The 24,758-nt window shown below is 41.7% G+C and overlaps 1 protein-coding gene across 8 annotated transcripts in view; it reads left to right on the top strand.

Annotated features, from left to right (window-relative positions):
* Window positions 1-24,758, top strand: part of GALNT13 (polypeptide N-acetylgalactosaminyltransferase 13) — a 770,323-nt gene that overhangs the window by 576,145 nt on the left and 169,420 nt on the right. The gene's annotated exons all lie outside the window — the stretch shown is intronic.

Here is a 24,758-nt window from a genome sequence, read left to right as displayed (position 1 = left end):
ATATTTGCTAAAGGTTAATTTTTATTGATTTTTATCGATTTTAATGTGATGGATCTCAATCTAAATCAATATTGCGTTTCAGGGGCTATAGCACACATGTACTATCCGTACATGTACAGATTATTAGTACACAAGTGTTTTAGCCCCAGAAAAGCAACATTGATTTTCATTGGTTTTAGACAGTTAAAAATCTATGAAGAGTGACCTTTTGTAAATATCCCCCCTTAGTGTGTGAGAATTCTCTATTTCTGATGTACAGATCTCTTGCAGCCTTCGTAGTTTACAAGTCACTGGGGAGGCCTGCTTCTTCTGTTGGTAAAAGCTGTTCTTCCTCTTCTATGTCCTTTCCATGGGGATTTGGGTTCTGGAGGAATTGCTATTGATGACTGCCCCTGTATATTTGTTATACATTTTTTAGTACCATCTCTGTTTAACATGGCATTTGCTTTGTCTGTTGTTGCAGAGAAACAGTAATGGAATTTGTACTGCAGCCACTCTGGTGTAATCAAATTATCTAGAAGGCTGAGTTCTACAGACTTTGCAGTTTCACACAGTGGGCCTGATTCCGAATTGTAGAGAATTGCACCGCTGCAGGGAATCGGCTGTACAATTCTGTACAAAGGAAATGCCAAATGCAGCAGGAGGCGCCTGCAGGAGATAGACACCTTCTTCCAGCATATGCGAGAGCCTAGTGCTGCGTCTGAGGACTCAGCACTGGACTCGTGACTCGCGATGGTAGCAAACCATGGTTAATCTGCGTAAGATAAAACTTACTCAGACTGGCCGTCGGATCCGGACAGCCAGGTCCAGGAAGTCTGCATCCAACAACACAGACCTTGGGCACATCATGCCTACAAAACAGGGCTGACACCCAGGAGCGTTTCTAGGCACGGGCAAGCAGGGCAGGCACCCGGGGCGCTGCGGCCAGCGAGCGTGGCCACAGTCACCCCGCAGGCGCCCGGCGCCCACCCACACCCCGCTCCCCAGCTGCAGCAGGCGCCATGGGCAGTGTGGGCACCCACTGCAGCTGGCGCCACTGTCAGACGCTAGAGGTCATAATTGACATCTAGTGTCTGTGCGGTGCTATGGGAGAGACGTCTTGATGTCTCTCCCATAGATCCGAGGAGTGGGCGGCCAGAGATGGAGCAGCAGCGGTTGGGAAGCAGGAGCGGGGCTGGTGAGTACTGTGTGGGTTTTGTTTTGTGTTTGTAAGCGGCGCTACTAGGGGGCAAAGCTACAGGGGGCAAAGCTACAGAGGGCACAACTACAGGGGGCACAACTACAGGGGGCACAGCTACAGGGGGCAGTTCTACTGGGGTCATAACTACAGGGGGCATAAATGTGGGCACGCCCCTTCCCTATGAAGCCGCGCACTAACTCTGTTTTACCTGTCCGGGGGGGGGGGGGGGGGGGCAAAGGAAACTTTCGCCCTGAGCGCCACAAGGTCTAGAACCGGCCCTGCTGACACCCCCCGTTTTGAAGAACTGTGCCGAGTGCTGCCCCTCTCTGTCCCCCAACCACTGCAGCATGCTGCGGATAAGAAGGGTCTGCGAGTGATATCACAAGACCTATTCTGCACATGCACAGAACAGGATTTGCCCGTGCGCCGACCTACAACCATCAGATTTTTGCGGAACCCATGGGATTTGCGTATGAATTCAAATCAGGCCCAATGTACTGTACTAATGACTCTATCCCGAATGCTGTTTCCAACACCCCAGCAACATAATTAGTATAAATTGGAAAGTTAATAACGGCCCCCTACTTCTTTGTATCACACAACTTTTCACTGAGTTAGAAGGATTTCATTGCTTATCACTCCGATGCAGTTGCAGTCTACACCCCTGTTAGAGGTGTGTGTGACACCTCAAGGCTTTCTTTTACTTGTAATTAGTGGAATAGGGTATACAGATTGTAATGAGAAAATGTGTGGTGCGGGCACTATTCCAATTTTTCCATTCTTGCTGACGGTTTCCTTTTCCCAGGGTGACATTAAGGTGAGTGGTGCAACTATGAATGATGTCATCATTGCCCCACCCCCTGCTGCTCATTGGTGAGATTTGTGTCACTGAGCAGCAAGTTGCAAGGCCATGAAGATGCTATTCACTCCAAATCGCATTAAAAAAACCCTGAACCGTCCACTTCTCCAGGATCCTGGACACTGGTCTACTGTCCCATGAGAACTGCCTGATATTCATTGAGTTTTATGAGCATGCATCTTTCAATCTATGATCATTTTTAGGAAATTAAAAATGCAGGTATATCGATAATTTCTATATTCCTTCCTTTTTAACCAAATGTTTACTAAACGTAATTCTTGTAAAATTGCAATCCCCAAATTACTTGACCATGACAAATAAGGGAGGTTGGACTGTATGCTTTTATAGTATCTATGATCATATCTTACAACTTTTCAGATTTCACCGAGACCGCCTCAATTTGAGGCAACTGTCCTGGCACTCAACTTGGTAAGAAGTAATCCATCCAGGTGGGGTTCTGTCCAATCAGAGTGTCTTTCTCACACTGTGACCAATCAGAGCAAAGACAGCTTTGGTGACTATCATTCGCATTGCAACTCCTCATGGAACAAGTCTTGCATTGTTCGAAGTGGGTATTTTTGCAAGCCAAGATTGGGGATGCTACAGGTCCCAGTGGAGCCAGGATGCCAAGGTATGCTGGTATTTGTGGCCAGGCCTTGAAGCCATAACATTTGGGCATCAGTGTTTGCTGGAACCTATGGTTAGCCAGCAAGAAGAATACACTTTTATTTTATTTGCAACACTGCTACAAGTAAGTGGGAGGGCCCTAGCACAATCAGCACGGGTCTGGTTATTGTGGTTATTGCTAGAGGGGTGGTCCGCATTTTTTTTTTTTTTGCAGGCCCCATCGACCTATACAGCCCTGTGCAGACTTGCCAAGGGCTGGTTTGACACTGCGAGAACCGTAACTAGGTATTTTGGTGTCCTGTGCCAGAGCATTGGTAACCCTCCCCCCATATTTTAAATAGGGATAGTTCACACCGAAGGTACGCGTCAAAATAAAGGCCTCACAGGAAAAGTATCACTTCACATTACACCGCACACTAGTGTCCATTATTCACATTACACCGCACAGTAGTGTCCATTATTCACATTACACCACACAGTAGTTTCCGTTACTCACATTACACCACACAGAAGTGTCCGTTATTCACATTACACCACACAGTAGTGTCTGTTATTCACATTACACCACACAGAAGTGTCTGTTATTCACATTACACCACACAGTAGTGTCTGTTATTCACATTACACCACACAGTAGTGTCCGTTATTCACATTACACCACACAGTAGTGTCCGTTATTCACATTACACCACACAGTAGTGTCCGTTATTCACATTACACCATACAGTAGTGTCTGTTATTCACATTACACCACACAGTAGTGTCCGTTATTCACATTACACCACACAGTAGTGTCTGTTATTCACATTACACCACACAGTAGTTTCCGTTATTCACATTACACCGCACAGTAGTGTCCGTTATTCACATTACACCGCACAGTAGTGTCTGTTATTCACATTACACCACACAGTAGTGTCTGTTATTCACATTACACCACACAGTAGTGTCTGTTATTCACATTACACCACACAGTAGTGTCTGTTATTCACATTACACCACAGAGTAGTTTCCGTTATTCATATTACACCGCACAGTAGTGTCCGTTATTCACATTACACCGCACAGTAGTGTCTGTTATTCACATTACACCACACAGTAGTGTCTGTTATTCACATTACACCACACAGTAGTGTCTGTTATTCACATTACACCACACAGTAGTTTCCGTTATTCACATTACACCGCACAGTAGTGTCTGTTATTCACATTACACCGCACAGTAGTGTCTGTTATTCACATTACACTGCACAGTAGTTTCCGTTATTCACATTACACTGCACAGTAGTGTCCGTTATTCACATTACACTGCACAGTAGTGTCCGTTATTCACATTACACTGCACAGTAGTGTCTGTTATTCACATTACACCACACAGTAGTTTCCGTTATTCACATTACACTGCACAGTAGTGTCTGTTATTCACATTACGCCACACAGTAGTGTCCATTATTCACATTACACCGCACGTTAGTGTCCATTACTCACATTATGGCGCACAGCAGTGTCCATTATTCACATTACACCTCACAGTAGTGTTCATTATTCACATTACACCGCACAGCAGTGTCCGGTACTCACAGTACACTGCACAGTACTATCTGTTACTCACAGTATACCACACAGTAGTGTCTATTATTCACATTCCACAGCACAGTAATGTCCGTTAGTCACATTACACCACACAGTAGTATCCGTTATTTATTGCACCACATAGTAGTATCCATTATTCACATTACACTGCACAGTAGTGCCCCTTAGTGATATGGAAGCATTACCAGTACTGTTAGGGTGTCTGCACAGGGGTGTGTGGCTAACATCATGGAGGGCATAGCTACATACATACACACACATAAAGTCTCTGTTCTTTCTATCTAATGACTAAAAATCTTGCAGGTTTAAATGTTTGAGCCATGTGATCAATAAAACTAATGTGTGAGGACTAAGCACCAGACAAAAGGGACTGTCATAAGATGAGGGAGGAGGTATACTGCTGCCAGCCCAGGAACTCTGAGGCTCGATAGATGGTAAATTATTTTTCTGCCAACCTTTTCTTCTCTTACTCTCTCTTCCCTTCCTCTCTTTTGTCAGTCCTCTGTACTCTCTCTGCTCTTTCCAGAGGTTCTGACCATGCCTGTCTTTCTTCTGATGCCTAAGATCCTCTATCTCCTTTACTTATGTCCATTCCTATGTTTCTGATGTATTCCTCATCTTTTTTGCCCTCTCCCTCTAACACTCTTTCCTCTCCCGACAAAGCTTTACCCTCTCCCTCTAAATGCTCTTTTCTTTCCCATCCATTTTTTCTGTACTGCATACCTTTTTCTTTCTCAGGAGCAGGCTGCAGCAGGTAGTAAGAGCTGGTTGGCACCTCCGGAATGATGGTAAGAGTGTCATCTGACTCCTCACATCATGCGGCTCATGTGCCTTCCCTTTTGAAAGCCTTGTAGGGGACATCAGCTCCAAAGAGACACTCGGAGAGCCAGGGCGGGGGAGATGGGAGAGGGCAGAGGACACAAGCAGGCACCTGCAGCGCTGCCTGCTGTAATGTATGTACGTTGCACCAAGTATAAAAGGAGCTGGGCGCAATGCTCCATACATTAGAGTGGGTAGTGCTGCAACTGACGGTAGTGGCACACAGACCATTGTAGGTGGATGCCGACGGTTCTCCACTAACAGGGCATATGCGCTGTGTGCTGAGCACTGTCTGCACTACCCTAGTTATGGACCTGGGCTCTGTGGTGGGAGGACTCTACCATGCGGATTTTCCTGCTAACTGGAAAAATCTAGTGCTGGTAGTGGCATCTTTTTGCAACCTGCGACTAATTGCAAAACTAAAATACGTCCTAAATGAAACACAGTTGTTTGCATCTCACATGTGAGTCCAACTTTGCTTAGGTAGCAAAGTGCTTTATTTTCCCGGGATGAATTTTATATTTGCAGTTCACACGCGAATGACTTCAGACTTGCAAGAGGCCCATTATGTTGACATGAACAGAACATATAAAATAAATTTTTGCTGAAAGCAGCATTGCCATTCAAATAGCTCTAATGCTTGGTCAGTATGAATAACATTGTCCTAAAAATAATGCTATAGTACAGTACAAACCTGTAATAAGTTGTTCCTGTGAAAAAAGCCAAAACTTCAGACAAACACAAAGTAGGCATGGGAATTGAAAGAAAGATGTTACATCGGAACCATTGATGGATTGATACTGATGTATCAATGGTCTGCCTCTAGCAAATCAGCATGCCGTATGGGCAACACCGATGGGCAGGCACATGTGGCAGAGCACAGCGAGATTAGTCTGCTCTTATTCTGAGTCACACAGTAGAGCGACTCTGAGCAGCTTGTTGTGATAATGACGGATTCTGAGGCCACTGATTGCCTTAAATAAGAGTCTGTCACATTAGGAAGGGCAGTGATAGGGATAGGACAACACAAGAAAACACTGATGTTCTGTGACCAATATTTGTAGTGCTATCAAGGTTTTGTTACTGGTGGCAAAAATATCGGTAACTTCTATGTTGTTTTGCGATGACCCATCTCTACCAGAATTTCAAATAAAGTTAATGACATTCTTTAGTAAGTAATGGCATTTTATTAATTGGATGTTAATAAACAGTTGATGCCCCTTTCCCAACTACAATATACGGGTGTACTACGAGTAGCCGGCTGTCGGGATCTCGGTGCCCAGCATAACGGTGCCGGGCTCCCAACAGCCGGAATGCCGGCAGCGGGGTGAGCGCAAGAGCCCTTTGCGGGCTCGCTGTCCTCACCACTCTGCAGGCATGGTGGCGCGCTACGCTATTTATTCTCCCTCCAGAGGTGTCATGGACACCCCAGGAGGGAGAATAGTTGTCAGTATACCGGCTGTCGGGATCCCTGCGCCGCTATACTGAGCGCTGGGAACCCGACAGCCGGTATATCCAGTGCCTCCCTCCGTAATATACTGCGTGTATGTGTGTCTGTACAGTAGATATGTGTTCTTTTGGGAGAACATACAAAGTATAGGAATATATCTGGACTAGCTTCTGTCACTCTGAAAATGAAATACAGTACAGCAGCATCCTTGCTGCGGTGGAAAGCTGTGTGACAGTGGGATCCGGTCTGAAGATCGGCAGTGTCTAGGTCGACAATGTTTAGGTCGACCACTATAGGTCGACAGTCACTAGGTCGACATGGATGGAAGGTCGACACGGTTTCTAGGTCGACATGTGCTAGGTCGACAGGTCTAAAGGTCGACATGAGTTTTTCACTTTTTTTGGGGGGGGGGGATTTTTTCATACTTAACGATCCACGTGGACTACGATTGGAACGGTACAGTGTGCCGAGCGAAGCGGTAGCGGAGCGAAGGCATCATGCCCGAAGCATGGCGAGCGAAGCGAGCCATGCGAGGGGAAGCGGTGCACTAATTTGGGATCCCGGTCACTTTACGAAGAAAACGACACAAAAAAACAACAACCTCATGTCGACTTTTAGACCTGTCGACCTAGCACATGTCGACCTAGAAACCCTGTCGACCTTCCATCCATGTCGACCTAGTGACTGTCGACCTATAGTGGTCGACCTAAACATTGTCGACCTATATACTGTCGATAAAACGAACCACACCCGTGACAGTATGACGTCACTTCTTGCAGGAGCAGCTCTGAGACATTCTTCAAGACCAGGACAGGACTTATCAGCAAAGCCTCTAAGTGCACACCTGATGAAGTCACCATGCACTATACTGTGTGCGACACTGCTATCAGTACCCAACCAGCAGCATGCAGTAGAGAAATCTTCTGTTTTATTAAAGCATATAATAACATCCAACATTAATGCCATGACAGATAATGAAATCACTTTGACATTTCTTTCATAATTAGAAGAGCAGTAGAAGACTTTGGTGACGGCTATTCCCAGAGACTAGACTAAAAGAAATAGCTCTGTCATTTTCTCTACAGAAGATTCTGACAACATAATACTCCGTAGAACAAGAAAGGTCTGTTTAATCACATCAGATTTGCCCGGCTGTGTAAAAGAAAGCTACAGCATTTCGGCAAATGTTCTTTTTTTTTCCTATGAGATCAGACTTTCCCGAATTTGTCTCTGAAAATAAATCAGCCTTGGTAGTAAGTACTTCTGCGGGAATATGATTGTTCAACTGCAATGTTATTTTGGCCATATTGTCTACATCTTTCTTTATGGATTAGATAGCTGTGTACATTTAAATATACTATTTGGAACTCACAATATATCAATCAGCATTTGTCACTGATGAAAATCCTGAGGTTGAGGATTGATTTTCTAGATGCAATACATATGGTGCTAGAGGTGCAGGTAATATCTTGGATGTATTTGCACAAGTAATGCATAATTATGCATAATATCAATAGAAATCCATCCCCTAAAGCCAGTGAATTTTAAAGGCACGTCAATTGATACTGTTACTGCAAGAGTAATGCACTAAGTTTGATTACAGCCAGTGTGCTTATGTGTGTGGAGTTTGTCCGTTCTCTCAGTATTTGCGTGGATGTCCCCCAGGTGCTCCAGTTTCTTAACACAGTACAAACACATACGGATATGTTACTTGGCTGCTGAGTAGCTGGACCCTAGGGTATGTTTTTGTGCGGCAGAGAACTTAGACAGTAGGTTCTAACGTGAAGGGACTAATATAAATGATTAATATTGCATGGAAACTACTGTACTGCAGAATTTTGGTGCTACTATGTAAATAAATAATAATAATATATATAGACAAGAATAAAAAAAAAAACAATCTCCCCAGCACACTGCAAAGGACTAGTGTGTGAGATTTACATTCTACATAATAGTAATGCATTAGACAGTGCTGGGACTGATGTGCTTTATCACATCTGTGCACATTAATCTTGCAAACCACTATGGGCAATGTGTGATAAAACAGGCAATCTAATATTGCTTGTTAGGTAAGAGCATAACTTATAAACACACTAGTGTGCAAATGCACAAAACAAAACATGGTGCTCCACACTATTGTATGTCCATGTAAATAACTTTCAGTGAATACAAGACAGTGTTCTTCTCTGCAACGTATTCATATTAGTTTTTTTCAGATTTTATTCTGTTTTAAGATAGAAATTCAAAGTCAGTATCAGTAAATGTACGGCCACCCTGTCGTGCATAGCAGGCCCCTATGGAAATTCTAAGTGATCACCTGACACTGGAATGGACATGACCACATCATTTTGGTTGGCCAAGCCTGGGAACTTTGTATCCACCATCCCCACCACTTCACTTCCCCCTCCACACAAACACGCACACACATTCTCTCTCTCTCTCTCTCTCTCTCTCTCTCTCTCTCCATCCATGATCTTCTGTTCTAACTAACATGCACTGGCTAATAAGTGCTTGTATTTACAATCGGAATGGTCAGTCAGTTACTACAATGGGTCTCCGATGCTGAAAGTCCAAAAGCAATTGGGTATCATGACAATGGAAATGATGAATTCCAATGTCACCCCAGTTTACATACGTAGTGTTAACGTAAAAATACAAGTAAATACATGAAGATTGATCCCCATTGGTACAAGGCTGTAAGCACGGGTAAACATTCATATCTACTAAGCATTCAAAGTAGTCTTCATTTACAGTCAAGAGATATTGATATTATTTGGAATCATAATCTTGCATGCTGTAAAAGAGCAAAATCAGAAGACTTTTTTCTACATACTTAGCCACTGAATCTCGTTTTGCTGTAGTTTTCGTTTCTCATTTTCTGTAGCTGTCTAGTCAAAGCACTTCTTCTGGCCCATGATTGATGGTGACCTCCAGTTCAACTGAGAAAGTAGAGGAAGTGACAGCTTAATTTAAACCATTTAAAGTAAATTGGCACCCAAATGTACATCAGCAATTCAGCACATTTATATATATATATATATATATATATATATATATATATAAAGAAAGTCTGGGAATGAAAATAAGTAGTTGGAGATTTGTTTTCTGGCAAGCTTTACACACACACACACATATATATATATATATATATATATATATATATAACACGTTTCACTTAAATCCAATATATATGCCTCAAACCAAAATTATTGTTTTCACCCTCTAAGAGACTACGAAACCCCAAAGTCATATGTAACTAGCGACCCGCCCTGGCTTCACACAGGAGCAATATTGCATTCACAGTGATAGCCTTTTTTAAGGTCTTATAAGATTTCCGAAATAACAGGTTTAAAACCGGGGTCTAGGGCATTGGCAGCCACAAAACTCCTGCTCTCCCACTACTAATAAAAAGGGAGCCTGTAGCTGGCAGATCCAGGGTTATAGCAATTGATGAACATGGGCTGATTGATCACCTCAGGCTGAGTGCAGTCATGCTAGCACCCACTGCAGCATCAGCCCTCCAGTGTCAGACTGTGGCTCTCTTGCACTATATGGACCCCAGCCCCAAGCCTCTCCTCTCAGCGCCTTCAGCCCCCGCAAACCTCGAGAGCCACCTGGAGAGTGATCCGTCCATCCAGTCACCAAGCAGGGAGCAATGTCCAAGAGAAGGATGCCGGTGGAACCTCTACAGTGACATCACCCGCTACTTGAGCCTGTGGTTTCACCTTCCCGGGGAGGCCATGGTAGAAGTCAGCAAGTAGCAAGACCATCAGCAAAATGGTGCATGAGGTGGGGAAAAGTAAGTGGGCTCACGGGGCTCGAAGACCAGCAGGGAGACCCCCCGAACAACTTATAAGGCTGACGGCTGCAAGAGCTCCAAGAGACACATCCATTCAGGAACTCAGCAGGCCACGCCCCTCCTCCCTTTTTTACACATATCATCTCTAGTCCCCGGTAGGCATCTTTTTGTTTGTTTGGGCTAATCTCAGAAACCACTGGACGGATATTCATGTTTTATACACCTGAACCTTCCTCAACAAATGCTTTATTGAACTGTGTAAACTGCATCAAAATCCATCCAGTGTTTCTTGAGATTAGCCCAAACAAACAAACAAACAAACAAACAGACAGATGCCTACGGGGGGCTTTATTTCATACTATGCAGAGATGCCTGAAAATAAAACATTGTCAGTCTTACAGTGACAAGATTTTTTTTTATGATGTATTATTATTATTATTATTATTACAATTTATTTATAAGGCACCACAAGTGTTTTGCAGCGCCGTACATACAATCCACATTAGAACAATACAGGGTATACAGAACTTAACAATACAGAAAACTAAAACAGAGCACAGGTAACAATTAGCACCACAGTTCTCAGTACACAATACAGCTGAGATTAAGGAAGCAAATAAGTAATCGTCATACTACTGAGGGCGGGCAACCATTGGTAGAAATAAACAGTCACGAGTAAGAGGAAATGCAGGCATAGACAGTCACTAAGTAGGAGAGAGCTGTACTTGAAGTGCAAGAGAAGAGTGCTGTGAGAACAGGAGGGAAGAGGACCCTGCTCTAAGGAGCTTACAATCTAGGGCGAGAAGGAGACAGACAGGTGACATGAGGTAAAAGCAAGCGGAAGATGGCCTGGTGTAAGGAAGTAAGCGAGGCAGAGATGGCCAAGATGTGAGGATGGGAGAGCAGTCTTAAGACTAGGTTATGCAGAAGGGTAGGCTTTGATGAACAGGTGAGGTTTCGGTTTGAAGCTTTGCAAGGTCGGGGAGAGTCTAATAGGTCGGGGAGAATCTAACAGGTCAGGGAGAGTCTAATATACATTTTGTTTTTAAATTTTAACTGAGAACACTACAGTGTCATGTTAATTCAGTGGGAGTGGAAGAACCCACATCTCACCAAAAGAAAAGAAATTCCTTTGTTTGGAGCACTCTTTTAAACATTCAATGTGAATTGAAATGAGAAATTGAATAAATTAATACTTAACTTTTATTATTCCTTACTTAACTAAAATTTAAAAGGGATTGGTATATGTATCTCAAATTATTGTATCCCTATATAAACAGTGGTAGAATATAAAATAGGAGCAAAAACAATGGTAGAATATATATTGATGTGATTGCTCAAATAGTAAAATAACAGTGATAGTAATCTATCCGACCATTCAGACAGACAGCAGTGGTGATATTTGTATACTCTTGTAAAGTCAGAGGATTCATGACCATTGAGATATCACCAATAAGTTCAGACTAATAATGTGCGTCTGAGTTTCATCAAGCGGTGTAGCTATTTCTATATGAATTCATTAGATCAGCTAATCCCCCGACCTCAATCAAAATTGTACACAAGGACTGATCCTTTATCATGTAGCAAAAAAATATATATTATCCATATCTAGTGTTTTAACATATGTTGTATCACAATTGTATGGAGCAGATATAAATGCATAAATAGCCACCTTGTATTGGGGCTAACTTCCAATCACTAAGTCACACAATCATATGAGTCAATAGACATACAGTAACATTCAAAATCGACAGAGTATGCATTGCAAATCCTGTAATTTGTTCAAAAATTAATCCAAGATCTGGAAGTACATTGCTACATAAACAGTAGATGTGTTGTGTACCAAATGTGGAGGGGAGGGGGGAGAGAGAGAGACAAAAGGATAGACACTCTAGTCAAATAATCCCATCTGCTGTCCAACCTCATCCAAGAGCGGAGGAAAGATGAGAGTAGGACCGTCAACTGTGCCGTAGAAATAAGAAAACAGGCACTCTGGCTAAAAGCCCCGTCGTGGTGTTAGGTAGGCCCTGATGCTAATAAGCCTTGCAGGGTCTAAATGCGCCACTTGAGCCCGAGCCAGGGGCCGAAATATACTCTCAACAAAGATTTATGACTAATAAAATCAATACATCTGTTTTATATCAAAGTTTAGGATATAGAAATCCTATTTGGTATCTCTAATATAGATATAGGCACCTTGGTTGCACCTTGCCAATTGCCATATTTTTCAGAAACGATGTGTACCTATGAAGAAGAATTATTCTGGTAGAGATATACCTATATATAGACCAAAAAAGGATAGTAGGCACTCCTAGTTCACTATTCCCATCTGCTGTCTGGCCTCATCAATTAGAGCGGAGGACAGATGAGAGTGGGATCGTGGGCTGTGCCAAGAATTGGGAGAGAAGCGGAGGGTACCTTGAAAACCCGTAGGTGGTGTTAGGCGGGCCCTGATGCTAATGAGCCTTGCAGGGTCCGGATGCGCCACCGGGTATCAACTGTCCGTCCGTGAAAAAAAGACAGGGAGAGAGGACAGGGGTTGTAAAGAGTGCCAGATCGTTGTCTCAAGTGTGACTCACTATACCTCACCGCCGGTGGCGGCGGTCCGTAGATCCCAGCCGCTAGGTCATTGAAAGCTGCTGCTGCTGCTGGTAATGGTTTTCCCCGCTGCCGGCTTACGGTCAGTGATTTAACACCGCTTGATAGCTGAACGCTGCTGCCGCTGATCACGGCTCCCCCTGCAGTGAGGAGACCGTGTGTGAGGCCGTAATTAGTAGGACGTACGTTTCACCACCTGGGCTTGCTCACCTAGCAGCCTATAGTGGTGTTCAAAAGGTTCCCTTAAAAAGGGATCTTTAGCCAATTAGATTTCTAGAGTATTATGAACTCAATCATAGCATGAATAGATTCAGCTGTTCTCTCCCTTGCGTACCACAAATCCTACACAAGTCAAGGGACGTGTTAATTAACAAATAATCATTGCAGAAGTGGATAGGATTTTTGTTATATACAGAAATGATTCGTGTGGAACGGCATAAGTACATCTTAGCGATGTCACACTGATCCATGCTAATACTACATAGATCGTGTATACCGTTAATTCATCACAGACTTTTAGAGTAAATGAGCAGAGAAACAGGCAGCTAATATGGGTCTAATTATCCGACAGTCTGGGTAAAAGCCCAGGCTAAATCACTAGAAGGGTCATTTTTATTGTTATGTCAGAAAAACAAAATTACTAAAGATAAAAGAAAATACAAATATACAGATACAACACATATTATACTATTAATTATAATAATTATAACAATATTGACAATGTTAAATTGGATGGACTGATGAACAGACAAAATTGAAATAATAATAAAATTATTATTAGAGATATCAGTTTGTTATGTGTTCATTTGAAAAAAACACTTTTAATGAAGTAAAATAATTTAATTAAATGAAACGTTAAAGGTTATGGATTAGGAAAGATAAAAAGTAATAGAAGTGTTGAAGTAATAGCTTCTTATTGTAAATATTATTGATACAGTATATATTATATAATTAATAGACATAGAATTAAGAATAAAATAATAATGGTGATAATAATAAAGAAAATGGTGATGATAATAATAAAAATAAATATAAAAATAAAAATAATAATTATGTGAACAGTGATACGGGTACATACCCTTATTAAACTATTTAGTGAATAATAAACACTAATGAGATTACTGTTTATTAACAAGAGAATAAAGGGGTACCTAGCATTTTAATGATTGTAATGTCCTACAAGGAAGGTCCCTACCTAATACTGTGTCATTTAAATACATGTAGATACCTGCGTTAGAATATAAAGAAAAATAAATAAAAGTAAATATAAATAAAAATAAACATAAAAATAAAAATAAATAAATATAATTATGAACATAGTACTAATAATGAAAATAAAAATAAAATAAAAATAAATATAAAAATAAAAATAAATATAAAAATATAAATAAAAATAAAAATAAAAATAAAAGTAAAAATAAAAAAATATAAAAATAAGAATAAAATATTAATAAATATAAATATAAAAATGAAGTAAATGTGAGATTATAAATAAAAATTGGGTTGATTGAGTGTAAGTATATGTGTGAAAAAATTGTTATTCCAAGAATAGTAGGTGTTTCATGAGCGCCAAATGTCACTAAGGATGTGCAAGAGATATGTTGATTGATATATCAACTTGTTGATGTGTGTGAGTCAGCTTAGTGCTGTCCTAGCAATACGATTGGACCTGACTAAGTGTGACCGAGTGATTGCTAATTGTGTGTATAAATAAATGAGTGATGTGCCTCACATCAAAAAAAACTTTTACAAACGTGAGAAAAAATCAAAATTGAAGGTGATTAACGTGAGAAAGATTGTGTTGATAATGTACTGAAATCAGTGATTAAATAAAGTGTTAATGTGCAGTGAAATTAAAGAAATATGAAAAGGAAAAGAAAAGGGAAAAATGAACCTAATGTAAGGGAAAAAAGAGGAAAGAAGAAAAAGGAGAAGGTGAGTGAATAACATAAATGTGATAATACTCTTACGCATTTATATTAGATGAGTCATAATATTATTGTATTGATGAATGGATGTTACTGATCTGTCCTTATAAGTCTAGGGGAAATATCTCCATTAGACACTGTTTATGATCATAAGAACACAGTATAATTTATGTGCTCATTAAGACCTGATGGAGCTAGACTCCCCAATAAATAGGTCCACTGGCTCTCCTTTTTGAGTAATTCCTGCATTGTATCACCCCCTCTGATTCCAAGTTTAACCTTTTCCAAGCCAAACGCTTGCATTCGATGAGTATTGTCATTACGATGGAGATGAAAGTGTCTGGCCACCGTCGTTATTTGTCGGAAATTCTGCATATCTCTATTCACGTTCCGAATCGTACCCGCATGTTCCAGAATCCGCTGTTTAAACATCCGTGTGGTTATTCCCACATACCTTTTGCCACATAGGCACTGTAAACAGTACACCACATTCATAGTTTTGCAATTGAAGTAGTCCAAAATCCTGTGTTGATTACCAAATTTATCTGTAATCTCTTGTATTGGCCTCATGTACTCACAGGCCCTACAGGTCCCACATGGGTATGTACCTCTTACTGAGGGAGAGATGGAAGGATGTCGTAGGTAGTGACTCTGTACCCAATGATCCCTAAGATTAGGTGACCTTCTCCAGCTCATCGAGACTTTGTCTCCCAGGTTGATTGCTAAATCTGGGTCTGATAGCAGGACATGCCAGTGTTTCTGGATGCCTTCTTTGAGTTGTCTCCACTCCTGACAAAAGTCTCCCACAAATCTCAATTCTTCTTGATCCTTGACTTTCTTTTCTTGGAAGATGAGCGAGTTCCTATCTGTTTTCAATAAGGAGTTACGAGCCCTTTTAATGGACCTATTGCTATAGCCCCGTTCTTTCAGACGGACTGTCACTTCCTCACTTTTATGTCGGTAAGTTGCCTCATCCGAACAGTTCCTTTTCAACCTTAGGAACTCCCCTTTGGGTATGTTAGCTATAGTGGGGGGGAAATGTGAGCTAGAATTATGGAGAATGCTGTTTGTCGCAGTCTTCTTTCGATATAATTCTGTAGCCAACATATTGCTCCCATCTCTGTAGATTTTAAGATCAAGAAAAGAGATTTCCTGGCTGCTGTAGTTCATCGTCAATCTCAAATTAAGATTGTTGTGGTTCAGATCTGTGAGGAACTCTCTGAGTTCACTTTCAGAGCCGTCCCAGATGATGAACACATCATCAATATAGCGCAGCCATGTAATGATGTGCTGTGTGTGTCGGTCAGTCCTGTCGGAAAAGACATATTCTCTTTCCCACCACCCCAGGAAGAGGTTGGCATATGTGGGCGCACAGGCCGCCCCCATAGCTGTCCCTCTCACCTGGAGGTAGTAGCGGTCATCGAAAACAAAATAATTTTTGTGTAGTACAAATTTCAATAAATTCAATAAAAAAATTTGAAAATCACCCATCCCTTCCATGTGTAGGAAGTATTCCACTGCTTTCATCCCCAAGTCGTGGGATATGCAGGTATACAGAGACTCTACATCCATGCTGACCAGAATATATTTGGCCTCTAGTTGGACATCATTGAGTCTTCGCAAAACGTCTGGTGTGTCTTTGACGTATGATGCTAGCTGTGTTACATGTGTTCTAAGGTGAGTATCCAGGAAGATGCTCGCCTTTTCTGAGAGTCCGCCTATTCCGGATACAATGGGGCGTCCCGGTGGTTCCTGTAGGTTCTTGTGGACCTTCGGGAGTAGATAGAATGTTGGAATTTTAGGATTGGTCACTTGCAAAAAATCACGCTCCTCCTTGATGATAATGCCATTCGTAAAGGCACGACCTATCATATTGTTATATACATCCATGTAGTTTTGAGTGGGGTTAAGCATAAGTTTTTGATAACATGTTGTATCATTAAGTTGTCTTGATGCTTCCCTCATATACATGACTTTGGGCCAGAGAACTGTGTTGCCCCCTTTGTCGGAGGGTTTTATTATGGTGTCGTCCCATTCCTTGATTTCAGCTAGGGCTAATCTTTCTTTTAAATTCAAGTTTCCTATTTGTTTGTTGTATCTCGGTTTCTTATAGATGTTATCAAATTCCCGGGATACCAGATTAAGGAAAACCGTGGTTTCTGGGCTGATAGTCTCAGGAGGAGTGAACGTTGATCTATTTTTGCATATTTTCCTAGAGGTGGTGGAAATATCCATAGACTGTGATTCATTCCTAGAAAGTACCTCCAAAGACTACAACAAAAATCCTATCCACTTCTGCAATGATTATTTGTTAATTAACACGTCCCTTGACTTGTGTAGGATTTGTGGTACGCAAGGGAGAGAACAGCTGAATCTATTCATGCTATGATTGAGTTCATAATACTCTAGAAATCTAATTGGCTAAAGATCCCTTTTTAAGGGAACCTTTTGAACACCACTATAGGCTGCTAGGTGAGCAAGCCCAGGTGGTGAAACGTACGTCCTACTAATTACGGCCTCACACACGGTCTCCTCACTGCAGGGGGAGCCGTGATCAGCGGCAGCAGCGTTCAGCTATCAAGCGGTGTTAAATCACTGACCGTAAGCCGGCAGCGGGGAAAACCATTACCAGCAGCAGCAGCAGCTTTCAATGACCTAGCGGCTGGGATCTACGGACCGCCGCCACCGGCGGTGAGGTATAGTGAGTCACACTTGAGACAACGATCTGGCACTCTTTACAACCCCTGTCCTCTCTCCCTGTCTTTTTTTCACGGACGGACAGTTGATACCCGGTGGCGCATCCGGACCCTGCAAGGCTCATTAGCATCAGGGCCCGCCTAACACCACCTACGGGTTTTCAAGGTACCCTCCGCTTCTCTCCCAATTCTTGGCACAGCCCACGATCCCACTCTCATCTGTCCTCCGCTCTAATTGATGAGGCCAGACAGCAGATGGGAATAGTGAACTAGGAGTGCCTACTATCCTTTTTTGGTCTATATATAGGTATATCTCTACCAGAATAATTCTTCTTCATAGGTACACATCGTTTCTGAAAAATATGGCAATTGGCAAGGTGCAACCAAGGTGCCTATATCTATATTAGAGATACCAAATAGGATTTCTATATCCTAAACTTTGATATAAAACAGATGTATTGATTTTATTAGTCATAAATCTTTGTTGAGAGTATATTTCGGCCCCTGGCTCGGGCTCAAGTGGCGCATTTAGACCCTGCAAGGCTTATTAGCATCAGGGCCTACCTAACACCACGACGGGGCTTTTAGCCAGAGTGCCTGTTTTCTTATTTCTACGGCACAGTTGACGGTCCTACTCTCATCTTTCCTCCGCTCTTGGATGAGGTTGGACAGCAGATGGGATTATTTGACTAGAGTGTCTATCCTTTTGTCTCTCTCTCTCCCCCCTCCCCTCCACATTTGGTACACAACACATCTACTGTTTATGTAGCAATGTACTTCCAGATCTTGGATTAATTTTTGAACAAATTACAGGATTTGCAATGCATACTCTGTCGATTTTGAATGTTACTGTATGTCTATTGACTCATATGATTGTGTGACTTAGTGATTGGAAGTTAGCCCCAATACAAGGTGGCTATTTATGCATTTATATCTGCTCCATACAATTGTGATACAACATATGTTAAAACACTAGATATGGATAATATATATTTTTTTGCTACATGATAAAGGATCAGTCCTTGTGTACAATTTTGATTGAGGTCGGGGGATTAGCTGATCTAATGAATTCATATAGAAATAGCTACACCGCTTGATGAAACTCAGACGCACATTATTAGTCTGAACTTATTGGTGATATCTCAATGGTCATGAATCCTCTGACTTTACAAGAGTATACAAATATCACCACTGCTGTCTGTCTGAATGGTCGGATAGATTACTATCACTGTTATTTTACTATTTGAGCAATCACATCAATATATATTCTACCATTGTTTTTGCTCCTATTTTATATTCTACCACTGTTTATATAGGGATACAATAATTTGAGATACATATACCAATCCCTTTTAAATTTTAGTTAAGTAAGGAATAATAAAAGTTAAGTATTAATTTATTCAATTTCTCATTTCAATTCACATTGAATGTTTAAAAGAGTGCTCCAAACAAAGGAATTTCTTTTCTTTTGGTGAGATGTGGGTTCTTCCACTCCCACTGAATTAACATGTATCTGGTACATATTCCTAGGAGCACCTCCAACGTTAAAATAGCCGCTGATGCGGGTTTAATGGTTTTTTTTGTTTAGTTGGTTTCTGTTATTGAATTAATTAATTATATTTAGTCTGGTGCAGGATAAATTTTGTTTTGTCGAACACTACAGTGTCACATGGTGCACCATGCTGAAATGTGGTCACTCTAACTTCAATATGGCTTAACCTGTTAAAAATATTTAATTTTTGATTTTGCCGATTACCTGACAGATTCACAATCATCAATGTCAGACGGTCTGTATTTTTGATCGTCGTATTGGACCAGCATCAGGGAATTCCCTGACTGATCTATGATCTACATTAGTGTAATTTTGTCAGCTGAATTTGTATCTTCATTTTGCAGCTGCTGATTGTTGAATATCCATTGTTTTTACGTGGGTGAGGATAGAGTAGCCAGTAGTCAATGAGATCATCAAATTGTTTACTACAGCACAAAGTATGTCAGGGAATGAGTGTTCTGATGGTGCTTGTGTGACTTGGCCGTTCTTGTTGACGGTTCAGTACCATGATATGAGGAGAGGAACGGAAGTGAGGCACAAAAGATTGATAGTTAAATAATAGAAGAAGCAGGGTACCCCAACAGCACAGTAACATTATGTAAGACCTCTTTCAATCAGAAGTATTGTGGTATGGAAGTCAGCCTGGTTTTATTCAGATAGAGCTAAACCAATTAGCAAATATCAATAATATAGGAAGTAATTTCATTATTAAGGCACAACATTGATGCCTGCTTCTACCTGAAGTGCAGGACACTGTGAGCGACGTCGTAGGACGAGATCCGCACGTGTACAGTGCAGCATCTGTGCATGCACGGATCTCAAACAATCAGATATCCAGTTAATGTACATCTCTTAATCAGGCCCTTAATAGGTAATTTTACACTAACGGGAATAGAGATGGAATTATTCAGAAGCTGGGTACACAGTACACACTGGCTGATATATCTGGCATTCAATTGAATGGCTGATATATTGTGGGCGTGTTGGCAGATCTGTACCAGCGATATTTCTGTGAATGATGTAGTGCAGCACAGCCAATTGCTGATATATCTTCAGATATATCGGTGCATCATGCTGTGTGTATGGGTGGTTGGCTGTGGGGGATCTGATGTCACATCTGGTTGACAAATTCAGCTGCATAACAGGGATCAACATATCAAGCAGCCGATCAGTAAGTGTGTATACACTTATCCTGATCGGCCGCTTGGTCAGCCTGATGGCTGGTCCACCGACATATCTGTCAGGTGTGTTTCCAGCCATAAACAATCACAGCAAAACAAGTAAAACACAACACTACAATTAAAACTTATATGTGAGCACTTAGTCAAAAAAATCCAACCCAAAACCCCCCCCACACACAGAAAAAACGAGAATAAAATCCCATAAATACATTTTAATCAGCCCTAAACACAATACTATAGGGATAAGAAAACAAGATAATTTGCCAACAAAAATTAAAGTGTCTACTAATTAAACTACCTAAAATCCCACACTTGCAATTCCTGATTCAAAATACACAAATCAGTCAATAACACACCTGGTAGACAGGGATGGCACATCCTTACGGCCATATTTCAGCAAAAGACCATCATATGTCAGAAATACGTTGCCGCTAAACTTCCACAAAGACTACACATGGATATAGTAATATATCTGGGGCACTATAGAAGTCAGGTTAACTATATCATACTCATCGTGATAATCTAGCCATCAGGACATCAAAAGGATGTAGGCATTCATAGAGGCCAATAAAATTCATAGCAAGTAGCAGAAAATGCATCCTCACATATACAGTAACTATTTGTCAGTTGAAATACAATCTAAACACAGATTCAAGGAACTGCTATGGGAACCATTTTTACCCCAGCTATGCCAGCCTATGCATCAAAATATTTGACAAGAACTCTGTAAATAAATACAAATTGCACATAGTACTTTGGAAACATTGAAGAGATTACATAATTCTCATTTATGAAGGATCAAAATTTAAACTCAACAAATTTGTCACATACATTACATTCATCAAAGCAAAACAACCTAAAATTCATAAAAAAAAACATGACCGGACTACAGTCAATTCTTATTATCTACAGCGTACGTATGGGGATGTATTGAATTGGCTGCATAATTTTGGCCACAAAAGGTTTTGCAGGTATAGCAACCAAATTTGAGTTACTGCGGACACACGCACTCCCAATACCAGGGGTATTCAAATAAAAAAAATATTGGTTACTATTTTTTATTGCAGCCAAATTCCACGGAGAAGTACAATGCAAGATGTGTCTATCTTTCTGATAGAGAGCAAGATCATTCCAGCTAATTGCCCTGGGCCTACTGGGTGCCCATTCTCTACTATTCCACAATAAGATCCAGGAGGGGAGAGCTGGGAGAAGCTGTGTACCTACAGGAGTGTGCAGGGAAGGGGGACATTGCTGCATAAAACTATTCTACTGCATTAAGGATGCCCTGTCCATTTTGGATCGGGTTCCAGAGCTAGCCATCGATCCAGTAATCAAGTGCAGTGCTGCCAGACCAGGTGGAGGAGGACACTGTGGAGTGGACCAGATGAAATAGAACATTGTGGAAGCTGAACCAGGTGGAAGAGGATCATGTCGAAGATGAACCAGGTGGAGGAGGATGCTGTGGAAGCCGAACCAAGTGAAGGAGGATGCTGTGGAAGCCAGATCAAGTGGAGGACACTGTGGAAGTTGTGAAGGACAATGCTGTGGAAGTCGTGGAGGAGGAGGCTGTGCAAACCGGAACAAGTGGAAGAGGACGCTGTGTAAGTTGTGGAGGAGGAGAGGGTGCGGTGGATGCCGGAGACGAAGAGTCTGACTTCAGCATGTTAGAGCAGCGGAGGAGGACAGGGCTCCCAGAAGGTAACTAATTATTGTATTAATTAAGCTAATTGGAAACTTCCAATTGCTTCATTATTCTTTAGGGTGATGTCCAAGGGGTTCTGAAATAAGGCCTGACAATTTTTCCTTTTCAACGATTTTAGGGAAAATTGGACCTGCTCTGGAGCTGCAAGAAAAAAACTGGGTTAATTTCTACAGAAATTACCACATCAATGGCAGCTCCAATCTCTGCCCATACTAGGCTCCAAGTGGGGGTGGCCTGACGACACAAAGACAAAGCTCTCCTTCACCCAACAATGACAGTGCAGCCATGGCAATGGATCAGCTAGGCAGGGGGATGTTTCAGGGTACTCAGAACCCCCCCTTGTGTGCGCCATTGGTCACATGGGTCAATTCAATTAGGTGTGAATAGGGCAAAGCCCTCTTGCATTGTCCCGAATACGCTGGCAATGGCACCTCATCTCACCCCCATTTCACTCCAGACTTTTAGATTTTTGTACGCACCCCTCAGAAACCTGCATAATGTGGGGCTATGAACATAAATTAGTAAATAGTATGCTAACGAAACTGCTGCTTATGCGTGCACTTACAAACAGGGCAAGCCTAATTGAATTGACCCCATAAGATGCACGAGAACTGTGTATTACATCAGAGCTATGCCTGTACTTCTGACAAACTGGTCCAATGGAAAGCGCTAATATAATGGAAACGAATAATGAAGCTGCAATTGGAACATATTTATAAAGCAAATGCTCATAACCTGTTTGTGAAACTGCAAGTCCCAGGGTGGGATGCATCAAAGGTAAAAGTGCAGTCAAACCTCTGAAAATGCCATTGCCGAAGGTTTGGCTTCATTTCTCATATGCGCAAAGCTCCGGAATATAATACATTTCGGAACTTGGACACGGTAGGCCTAATAGAAGTCAATCGGATCCCTCCCAGTATCCCCTGCGGCACACATATCATCTCTGACGCATGCGCAGAAGGACTCCCAGATCATAAACTCGTAAATCCTTGTATTGTAAAGGACAGCTCTTATTGGGAGAGCCATCCTTTGCGATTTTTTAATAAACGCCACTTGATTCTCTTCCTACCCTACAAAATAGCATTTACTGCTAGATTTCACTGATGCAGTCTTGTACTTTAGCAATATTGTTCCTAAAATGAACAGTTCATGACATGCATACAGTCTATCAACTGTGCAATATTTCAGCACTGCATCTAAATGGTTTGAATTTTCCAGTTTAATTCCCACCTTTACAAAGAATTCAATTATGAAAGGTCACTTCAGGCACGAAAATAAATGATGAGTCTTTTAACTGTGCGTATCTAAAAATAGTTTTCAATGATTTAATCATTGTTGGTATTTTATTTCCAAATATAATCTGGTTATGCATAAAAATGTTCCCTCATTATTAAGATGCAGATTTCATTAATCACCATGGCAACTGGACAGAGCATGTGGAAGGCTGTGAGCCTACTTTTTTTTCAGACTATCAATTCTTTTAAGTATGTTGCAGTATAATGTTCTGTATGTGTGCTAATGAAATGGTTAAAACAGACATGCACTAATTGGTTCTCTAATTATATTTTCATATTGGATGCACAAGCCCACAAATGGCTGCAGACTGTCAATCAACTGACGTCTGCAGCCGTACTACGTACAGTGCTGCAGGACCCGTACTCAGGCTCAGACTGGCCCACAGGGGTACAGGGGAAACAACCCTCTAGGTTCTAGACTGTGCACTTAAATTATATATTATACATATGTTACCTTATACTGCACAGGATTATGATGTATTCTCTACAGTACATTGCTGTCATTAATCGGGCACATTATCATGCATGCACTAGCATTAATTACTATATAACTTATCAAGGAGTCCAGACCAGGTACTCTATAATGGTTAGCCAAACCTTTGTGGTGGCTGGCCACACCTCCTTTGGAGGCTGGCCGCACCTCTAGTCATGGGCCCCTACCACTGCATACCCCCAGTGGGCCCTTCATGCTCCAGTCCGACACTGCCCGTACTGCACATGCGACTGGACCTGAATCACCCCATTGTTATTTAAAGCATCCAGTTGAGTTTGCTTGGCATTGTGATCTAACTGTTGGGTAGGACTTTTCCATGAACATTTTCAAATAACCTGTCCTTGTCCTCTCTCCCTCAAACTTACTTGCCAAGCAAATGGATTGATGGAAAGCAAAGATACAAAAAGTACCAATGTGCTCCACCAGGGAGATCCTGCTCTCTCTGTCTTTAACATTGTACCAAAAGTGTACAAAGCACCCAGTGGATGATACGTAGGGTCATATTTAGCCGTTTTCGCCGGAGAAATTTTTTTTTTAGGATCGGGGCTAATTATTAAAGCCCTAACGCTAGTCACTGATTTCTGATTTCTCAGACTTTAACAACTTAACGTTGGGTACATAGATTTCTTTGGGGATGGGCAATGTTACCCAATTTATCAAGCTCTGAAAAGCTTAGCTTTCTGGAGATTGCCCCCTGGAGACTAACACCATCAGCCATTTCCCATAAACAAAGACCCGGCAAAAATGATCTTTACAGTCTGTGCATACACTTAGGCTGGGTAAACGCCTGACTGATATGTCAGTGAAACAGCAGTCACGCCGACCGGGCGGCTGATCCACACTTACCAATCGGACGTTCGATGTGTTGCTCCCTGTCATGCAGCTGGGTGGGTATTTGAATTTGTCAGCCCAGCTGTGACGTTGGCCCCCGCAGTATGTGTATGGGCAGTCTGTGGACCCTCCATACACACAGCCAGATGGCCCAG

The sequence above is a fragment of the Pseudophryne corroboree genome, chromosome 7 (assembly GCF_028390025.1).
Source record: "Pseudophryne corroboree isolate aPseCor3 chromosome 7, aPseCor3.hap2, whole genome shotgun sequence".
Classification (NCBI taxonomy): Eukaryota; Metazoa; Chordata; class Amphibia; order Anura; family Myobatrachidae; genus Pseudophryne; species Pseudophryne corroboree.
Note: the sequence above shows the minus strand (reverse complement) of the source record. Positions and strands in the feature narration are given on the sequence as shown.